General features: G+C 32.6%; 1 long non-coding RNA gene and 1 pseudogene across 1 annotated transcript; both read left to right on the top strand.

Moving 5' to 3' along the window:
• On the top strand, positions 1,683-4,059 carry LOC109710933. Its single transcript, XR_002216478.1, has 2 exons — positions 1,683-1,855; positions 3,636-4,059. It is a non-coding gene; the product is annotated as an uncharacterized LOC109710933 (long non-coding RNA).
• On the top strand, positions 5,990-8,062 carry LOC109710931 (annotated as a pseudogene).

Here is a 10,752-nt window from a genome sequence, read left to right as displayed (position 1 = left end):
TTACCGACACTTATTTAAACATTTAGTAACCGTCAGAACTCTACCTCGTTGGCTGCGGTGGCAGAGGAGGAGGAGAGAGAATTGAAGGGCTTTTCTTCTAGAATTTCAGTGGATTGAGTTAGGGAAGAAATGGAGATGTTAATCGATTTTTTTTTTTTTCCTTTTCTGTTTGTAATCGGGTCGAATGCTCTGGATTGGGTGGGTTGAGTAAAGTAACCTTTTATTTTTTTTGTTGGATTAGACTTTATATTTAAATAGATTATTTTTAATGTTTTGAAATAAATGAGACACTTACACTGAAATGTCTCAAACATGTGTCTCTATAACTTAATTTTGTTGTAGTGAATCTACATTTTTAATTAGTTTTATATTTAATTTCAAAGTTTTATTTTGAAATTCAAATTCAAAAAATAAATTTGAATTTGAATTTCAAATTTAATTTAGATTTAAAATTGACTTACAATTTTAAGTTCAAAATATGAATTCAAATTTAAAATTAAATTCAGAATTTTAATTATAAATTTAAAATTTAAAATTATTTATGTGATGTATGCGTGATGATGAAAATTATTGATAAAATATCTACAGGGCATTTTTAAAAAATTTTGAATATCAGCTATAGAATATTTAAGCGACACAAATGATATATAACAAACAAGTATTTTGTAACTATCACGATTATTTTGGACAGAGACTAATCGCTCAAGAGAGCCTGGACGGTATTAATAATTTATGAGACTTTTCTTATCACACCTCGTCCGTATGTGCAACACGTGGTCCGATTCCAATAAACAACACATCAGCTGCAATAACTCTTGTGTACGGAGTGAGGGTTTGTCGGGCCCCCTCATTCATGATTGCATCTGTCCAAACAAAGGACGAGCAAACTGCTTCCTAATAATATAGAAAGAATGTATTGCATGCAGTTATCTATCCGGAAAGGCGTTATAGATGGCTTGGCAGAAAAAAGTTTACTGTATCATAGTTACATCACATCATTAATAATAAATTAATTATATTTATTTTTAAATATATAATAAAATTATATTTTTAATAATTATTATGGAACAAATAAATTTAAAAAAAATTCTTTGATTGATTGGAGATGCATGCCACTTTATCAAGATAACATACAGATACATTCTAAAAATTTTCAAGGATCAGCATATGCATATTGGCACTACATCTCTTATTAGGTTTTACTCGGGGATAAAAAATGATCTCAAAATGAACAAAATATGTAACTAATTATATTTTCCTCTAAAAAACAAATTAAAATTTAATTTGTTTGATATAATTTTATAAAGTTTAAAAAATTATAATGCCTGATTTGACTTTTGGTGTAACATATATAAGTTTAATTTGTACGCACATATCGTTGAGAGAATGAGATTGTAGAATCTTTGGATCATGGAAATGAATGAATTGGGATCCAATTAGTGTGATGAATTAAATTAGGTAAATTTTAATTTTTCTTACTGTTGTTTAATATTTTTTTCACTTTTTACGATGATTTGAAAAGTTATATGTGTATACTAATCCATGAATCCCCAATATCTTGCTGACATGGCGTTATCTCCTTCTTTCAAAACTGCTCTCTTTCATCTCCCAACCTCCAAAACCCCTCATCTTTAAAACCGTTCCCTCCTTATCTCCCAATAAAATCACAATTGAATGCATATAATTGCACCAAAACTATTCCCTCTCATCTCCCAACTTCCAAAACCCCTCATCTTCCAAAACCGTTCCCTCCTCATCTCCCAATAAAACCACAATTGAATGCATGTACTTCAACAAAATTTTGTAGGATTATTGACCTTCCACCTGTTGAATTGAGAGCTCAATAGAATAGAAGGTTCGATTCCTTATAGCTCTACTTCTAGCAGTAGTTTCTTTTTTCGTTTTTCACATTTAATTTGTTGTTCGCTTGGAGCTTAGGAAAGCATTTTTGGATGTTTTTTTATTTTTATTTTTGGCACATTTTATGTTTGTTTTAATTCGTTCTAACTTTTTGAAAAGTTTCCTTTTGTTTCAGAGAGATGATTCTTTTTTGTCTTGAATGTTTAGAATATTTTTTCCAATATTATTATGGGGATTTTTTTCTCCTGGGAAGCTTATTCAATGGGCTTTTTATTGTTGGTTTTATTGTTGGTTTCTATATTTTTCCTCTTAAATACAAGCCGACACTAATGTGATACTGATAATATTGGATTATTATCATGGTGTATTATATAATAATTAAAATATCGCGTCGATGTCGCGCGTGTGTGTGTCTATATATATATATATATATATATATAATGCTGGGGTCACTTCACTATTGATTTTTTAAAAAAATTTTATTTGCGTCAAAAAAAGAATTGAATGGATGAATCTGTTTATTTGATTTGTTAAATGTCAATTAAAATCTTTTCAGTGTGCTCTTTAATATTTGTTATCTTTCACTTGCAATATTTCAATTTTTTTTTATAATATCTATGTAATAATTTTTCTTCTCATATAATTCTTATTTTTTTTTCGGTTTCTTTTATTATTTTTTGTTGAGTTGTGATTCCATTTTAAATATTTTTTAATGTGTTTTTTATATTATTAAGTCTAATCAAATTTAGTTATATATTTTTTTTCTTCTTTACATTCATATTTATTTGTTTAATTTGTAAATTTTTATTAAAATATTTTTTTTTGCTGCATCGCGCGGGTCACTACACTAGTACTTAACTATTCTACTAATATTATTTTTATTTTATTGTAAGAATTTATTGTTAAGCAGGATATCACTTTATGATTTTTTTTTAAAAAAAATTTACTTTGCTAACTTATGTCAAAATTCTATCGGTAAAATAAAAATAAAATTATATGATAATTAAGTGCAACTTTTAAACTACAGAAAAACAAAGTAAAAATCTACTAAATCACGGAGGCGCTACCTTCTTCATTGGCTCTTTCTTGGCTCTTTCTCTTCCACAGGTGATTTTTCTAGCACTCACCTTGAAATTAAATTAATTAATTAATTCATGATGTAATATTTAATTACATACATGATATTCTACTAATGAGTGGGTTTTATAACTTCAGTCCACTCCCCTCCTTCATTAATCCCGCCCCCTACTAATGAGTGGGCTTTGTAACTCCTCCATTAATGAGTGGGTTTTGTAACTCCAATCAACTCCCATCCTCCATTAATTCCCCCGCCCTCTACTTTTTGCATGACCTGATATTTTTCATGCAACATTATCATCTAATCTCCCACCACAACGCTCATCTCTCTCTCTCTCTCTCTCTCATTGCATTAATGAAAATAATGAGGACGATGAAGAAGAAAAAGAAAAAGAAGAAGAAGAAAAGCCTGCAAAGAACGTTGCTTCCTTCGAGAATTATCATCCTGCGAAGCCGAGCAGCTAGCTGTGAACCGCCACTGCCTCGGCTGCCTCCTCGCGCAGCTCGCGTGCACCCACAACTGGGCCGAGGCGAGCGGCGTTCTAAGCCACCTCTTCAAGGGGACGCTGCGCGGGAGCTCGCTTCTTGAGAATCGCAGGAACTTCTTAGTAAATCCAAATTATTTTAGAATTAGAATTTCTGTGGTTGATGTGATAATAAGGCTATATCGGTTTAGATATCACAGTTTGGTAATGCAGATGAGGTGTTTGTTCATAAATCCCAATAGAAATCCAAAAGCGACTCGACGAGGGGGGCAACTACCAGCTGAATTTAAGAAGATATATAAGGTTTGGATGAGCAAGCTCGTGTGGATGAAGAAGTGCTCCAAAAATTATTAGTTTTTTTTAATTTATGTTTTTATTTTATTTTCATCCCATGACCACTTTTTTGAGTAGGCACTGTTGTAGGTAAAGTCCCTTTCGTAAACTAAAAAGTATGATGTGGAGAACTGGAGATTGGAACCTGAGATCTCACCCAAAATTTTCTTAAGCCAGATACGTTAACTTATTGTTTATGTGTTTCATATTCTCAATTTGTTTTGATACTTGGACAGAAGTGCTTGATACAACTAGAGCTGGCTCTTTTTTATCTTTTACAATGGAATGTTCAAAAGTTACATAATATGATAAAATTGTATGTCTCTTACTATATTTCGATAATTTTAAAAAAAATTATATAAGTTTCTAACTATAATTTTAAATTTTTAAAAATTAAATTTAGTCATGCAAATTGGTTGTACTTAATATGGTATAGCTTTCTATACATCAATAAGCTGTAAATATAAATTTTATTAAAACTTTAAAATTTTATTTCAATTATCTATCCGCTGCGTCGCGCGAGTCTCTACACTAGTTTTACATAATATCAGATGACGTAGCCTCGAGTTTGAATGATACTAGGCTTCTATATAAATTTATAATGGGCTAAACCACTTGTCTTTTTATTTTCTGCGTTGTGCTTAAGCAACAGAAAAATAGACAAGAAGTTATGCACGAAAGATTAAATTTAGAGAGTCAAAAGATAGAAATGGAGAAACGTACGTTCCTTTTGCTTGCACCTAAGATGATCTCATGACGAGTAGGGGTACGTCGAGTTCTATTTAGTCACTTAATGTCCTACGAAAGAAATTATAAAGTTAAAATGTGACAAAAGTAGAGAAACTTAAATATTTTTGTGATTAGAATATCTATACTACTATATCTATACATTAATCTTTATGACTAAATTTTAGGATTAGTAGGGTCTACTTTTTTTTTTAACTTTTTCTTCTTTTCTTTAGATTTAATAAGGCTTAAAGAGCTAACATTATTTTTTTTTTACTCTTCTCCTTTACCGTTTGATCTTTCACCCTCCTTTTTAAATTTTAATAAAAGTTTTGTTGATGTTTCTTGAGAATGTGTTAAAATTTTTAGATTACAAGCAACAATCCGTTCGAAACCGTAGGTTCCCCCTCCATTAATATTACAACAAAAACGGTACATAGCGACACTTCTAAATTTCAGTATAGGTAAAAAAAAATGATGTTAGCTAAATTACCGACACTTTTAAAAGTGTTATTCTATGTGGGGTCGTTATATGTATGGCAGATTTGATGTTTGTCACTCACTCCTCTAGCAAACTGTGACAGAAGGACATGTGGCGATTATAGCCCTCGACGGTCCCTGCGAGATTCTCGCAACCGAACTCCAGCCGCCGGAATTCTACCTCGTCAGTTGCGGCGACAGAGGAGAAGAGAAGATGCTGCGACGGCGGAGGAGGAGAAGAGAAGATGGTGATCAATTTTTTATTTTTATTTTTTTCTATTTGTAATCAGGCCGAGTAGACCGAGTGGGCTGAGTGCGGCTAGTTGAGTAGGAGACTTTTTGTTTTTAATTGAATTGCGCTTTATATTTAGATCTTACTAAATTTTTTTTAAAAATTTTAGTATAAATATGATTACACAAAAGTGTTCTGAAAATGTGTTCTTATAATGTAATTCTGTTGTAATAATTATTTTCAACATCACGCACTTCAAGACCTCGACAGACACGTAAGGATGTATGGCTTCACATCATCTCCTCATAATGTATATATGGTTTCACATTATCTCTGTATATATTAATTGTCTTGCATATTAATTATTGTGAGTTTTTTTTTAGTCATATCAACTGCTATATGATATTTTAACTGATTATTGTATTATAAAATTAATTTTAATCATCCATTTGTATGATATGCGATTTTTTTTTTAACAAGCTTGAATAATTTTATTGAAACGATTAATTTTTTTTCATTTTAGTTTTATTTTGTTTAGAAGTGTTTGTTTATAATATAGACTATATTTACTATTTTTTCATACTAAACTAATATTTTATTTTATACAAAATTTTATTTTAATAGTATCTACTCGGCGTAATGCGCGGATCACTACACTAGTGACCACACGATGTGGTGTCGCAAGCCGTCCAGAACTATTTAATCTTAATTTGATGGCGATTTGTGACGTCTTGTAGGCCCCCACCCATTAATTCTCCCCCGTACATTCGAAGGCATGAACTTCTATATAAACTCGATCTTGAGACCATACTCTCAGCAACAAAAGCTCTTGTAGCTCAATCTCCAAGTTCCTCATACATATACTAGATATTTAGTGCTACATAAGCATGGCTTCCAAAGTTCAACTCGTGTTTCTTTTCTTGTTTCTCTGTGCGATGTGGGCTTCGCCATCGGCAGCTTCTCGTGACGAACCCAATGATCCCATGATGAAGCGGTTTGAAGAATGGATGGCGGAGTACGGCCGAGTTTACAAGGACGACGACGAGAAGATGCGCCGGTTTCAGATATTCAAGAACAACGTGAAGCATATCGAAACCTTTAACAGTCGCAACGGAAATTCGTACACTCTCGGTATCAATCAGTTTACCGATATGACAAAAAGCGAATTTGTTGCTCAATATACCGGCGTATCTCTCCCACTAAATATCGAGAGAGAGCCAGTGGTGTCATTTGATGACGTAAACATCTCCGCGGTGCCTCAAAGTATTGATTGGAGAGACTATGGTGCCGTAAACGAGGTCAAGAATCAAAACCCCTGTGGTAAGAAATAATTTAGACTATAAATTGTCAATGCAACTTCATTTCTTCAACTAGAAAAAAGAAAAAAATCTATTCTTAGTTAACTTTATAAGATGCTGCTAACATGTTGCTTAGATCAAATATGCTTGCTACCCGAATGCCTTCTGCCTTTTCTGGACAAAAGGACAAATTTCCGCCACTAAAACTCAATAATTCCATTACTTTGGCTATTAAAGTGTCTAAACATGTATAATCACAACATTATCAATGTACAAAGAAATGAAGTATTGAATCTAGTATAAAAAATCAACTTAGCATCAAATGTATATATAAGTGTTAATTAACTATCAAAACATACATGGTGATAAAAAGACACATCCATCGCATTTAAGGATTCAAGGACAATGTTCACAGGCTTCGACTTGATTCAATCTATTTGCAAGTTAGCTCTATTGCTGAGTCTCTTACTATTATTAAGTTATGCAATAATCATACTACTAAAGTAAGCAAAGTACGTGTGAGTCAAAAAGAACAGGACCTCCATATTGCTTGAAACCATTGAAAACAAGTTAAAAGCAGCTCTGTACTTGCAAATACAGTTTAATTATGTTAGTTTGAATGTTTTCTTATATCATAGCAATCTCAGATATAACTTTGCTTACAGTCGTTATGCTATGCGTATATATCTTCGTTTTGGCATAGGGTCTTGCTGGTCATTCGCTGCAATTGCGACGGTGGAGGGAATCTACAAGATCAAAACAGGGTACTTAGTATCTTTATCGGCAGCAAGAATTCTCGATTGTGTCGTTAGCTAGGGTGCAAAGGCGGCTGGGTGAACAAGGCCTAGATTTCATCATATCTAACAACGGTGTGACCACCGAAGAAACTATCCTTATCTAGCATTCCAAGGGCACTTGCAACGCCAATAGCTTTCCTAATTCAGCTTACATTATGCGTTATTCATATGTGCGAAGGAACGACGAACGCAGCATGATGTACGCTGTGTCGAATCAACAATAGCTGCTCTTATCGATGCCAGCTGAAAACTTTCATATTACCATGGCGGTGTGTTTACGGACCTTGTGAACTAGTCTCAATCATGCCATACCATTATAGGTTACGGGCAGGATAGCAGTGGAACAAAATATTGGATAGTAAGGAACTCGTGGGGCAGCTCATGGGGTGAGGGTGGATACGTCCGCTATGGCAAGAGGTGTGTCATCGTCATCTGGAGTATGTGAATCGCCATGGCTCCTTCTCCTTTCCCACTCTACAATCAGGGGCTAATGCCGAAGTTATTAAGATGGTTTCTGAAACTTGAAGCTACGTAATAAGTCGGAAGCAAATGATTTAGCAACACTGCAGTTTGCTATCTTATTTGCTTTACTTACATAAATAAGGATGTTTGCTGCATCCAATTGCTAAGCTTGCTTCGACATTGTGGTTTCTGTTCTGTTTCGGTGTGTCCTGCCAGTATGTAAGTTTGAATATCTATAATTGAATGTGCTCCTTCATTATTGTGTACTAGTGTTGCTTGTTAGTACTATAAAATGGATCACATGTGTCTCTTTATGCAATGCAATTGTGTATGTGCGCACACTAGGGTGGAAATAAGGGTTTTCCGTTTAGCCTAACTCGACCTAGCCACACCAATATCTTAACTATATGCAATGCAATTGTGTACTCTAGCTTTCTCTCAATTTGTACCATAATAAGATGGAGAAATCAGAGACGGATCAAAAAAAATTTTACAATAATGAAAAATAAATCTTTTTTTAAAAAAAATATTACAATAATGAGAAAATTTTATTCTATTACAATTACTAGTCATTAATTATACATAAATAAATAATATTTTTTTTAAAAAAATTATTCTATTAAAATAAATTTTTTAAAAAATATTAGGTGTTCTCCTGGACCGACATGGTTCTCCTCTTTGGCAGTTACCTAATAAAAGACGTTTTGTTAAGTATGGTTTGGTTTCGATGAATGAACTTGGTTTAATCCAATTTGGATTGATACCGTCCTACCTTCGGCCCTATGTAAATATATGAATATTTTATTTGATATATTTTATAAATATATCTTGAAAATTTTAGTAAATTATTCAAGTTTCAATTGCCAGAAATGGTCAAAACTGTTTAAATTTGATGGAATCACGGAAAATCTGATAAAAAATTATAATATATTTTAAACATCTCAATTTATCAAAAAAATAAAAAACAAAAATAAACTTTTTTTTTAAAAAAAAGAAACGTTTTGGGACCTAGTTTGGAATGTTCTGGAGCTGAGGGCGTGGCCTAGTTTGGAAGAGGAATTCTACACTGTCACATTTGCACCACGTCATCAATAACAAGCCAATCATATTCATTCTTTTCAAAATAAAAGTACAATAAAAATACTTTTTTACAATCATGATGGGACATATATTTTTAAAAGGATTAATTTAATTGGTTTGTTATGCCGCGCTACGTCACTAATATACCCGTTGCATTCTAGAATTTTTCAGTTTGGAATGTCTCCGCATTAATTAAATGGCTAAATTATATGAAAACCTTAGGCCAATAGCCGTTTTTCTTTTTTTTTTAAAAAAAAAAATCTATACTTTGCTTTTTTGAAAAATAAAAAGTATTTATAGATGAATATGGTGTGATAAAAATGAACAAATTGTCCTAATTTTCTTTATTTCCTTCTCCCCAATCTTGTTCATTCCGGCGGCAGAGAGCAAGGGTGTGCATCTACGCATGGACAGAGGGGTGGGCCAGAGCGAGGCGGCATATGTGTGTGGATATAGATGAGAATTTCAGAAATATTTTGAATTAAAAAAATAAGATATAAATGGAACCTCAACAGAACACTGACGGCAGGAACCGAAATGAATATTTTTTATTTTTTAAGGGGGCGAAGTATAGATTTTTAAATGACATGGAGGAAAAGTGAAAAAACAGATGTTAACAGAGAGATTTTTCTATAATTTAGCCTAACTAAATTTAAAGTTTAGAGACCTATAGTGCAATTTACCAAATTCTCATATATCTGTTCGAAATAAACTTGTATCTGAGTATATAATCGGTATACATGTATGTTGCGGTCGGACGCCACTGTAACAAGAACAAACTAACTGAGTTGTAGGGTAAAAAAAAGAAATCAAATCTCATTACTTATTCCATCTTACACCTATTATTTGGACAATAGTAAATTTTACTTATACCAACATACCTTCGTTATAGTCTATGTCTTGTGCATATTAAAAGTGCGCACACACATGCTATCATCTTTTACGAGTGTTCAAATCATTATTTTGTATCTAAGTGTGGAATCTGGACTTGGCGAAAAACTCATCTTCAAATTTCCGAAATGTGATCCCTCTAAGTATGTAACTTTTTCCCTCTACTAGTTAATTTTCTAAATTTTGAAACATGGTCGTGATGAGAGTTCGAACCGCCAATATTTTTAGGGACAATTTTATAACCACTCAAAATCTTAAACAAGTTAAAAGCAGCTCTGTACTTGCAAATAACGTTTAATTATGTTAGTTTGAATGTTTCCTTATATCATGGCTATATCATATATAACTTTGCTTATAGTAGTTATGCTAACGTAAAACTTTGTTCTGGCATAGGTTCTTGCTGGGCATTCAGTGCAATTGCGACAGTGAAAAGAATCTACAAGATCAAAGCAGGGTACTTAGTATCTCTATCGGAGCAAGAAGTTCTCGATTGTGCTGTTAGCTACGGGTGCAAAGGCGGCTGGGTGGACAAGGCCTACGATTTCATCATATCTAACAACGGTGTGACCTCCGAAGCGCGCTTACTATCCTTATCAAGCATACCAAGGCACTTGTAACGCCAATAGCGTGCCCAATTCAGCTTACATTATTGGTCAATTTTCAATTTAAACTTTGATCTTAGATGCACTCAAATGTAAATTCGAATTTTGAAAAAATTCAATTGAATTCAAAATTAAGAATTACACTAATGTTACTTTCAAATCTAGATGTTGAATTAGTTTTATATTTAATTTCAAATTTAAATTTAGATTTAAANATAAAAAATTATAATATATTTTAAACATCTCAATTTATCAAAAAAATAAAAAACAAAAATAAACTTGTTTTTTAAAAAAAAAGAAACGTTTTGGGACCTAGTTTGGAATGTTCTGGAGCTGAGGGCGTGGCCTAGTTTGGAAGAGGAATTCTACACTGTCACATTTGCACCACGTCATCAATAACAAGCCAATCACATTTATTCTTTTCAAACA

Source organism: Ananas comosus, linkage group 5 (genome assembly GCF_001540865.1).
Source record: "Ananas comosus cultivar F153 linkage group 5, ASM154086v1, whole genome shotgun sequence".
In the NCBI taxonomy this organism is placed as follows: domain Eukaryota; kingdom Viridiplantae; phylum Streptophyta; class Magnoliopsida; order Poales; family Bromeliaceae; genus Ananas; species Ananas comosus.
This window is presented reverse-complemented; position numbering and strand designations above follow the sequence as displayed.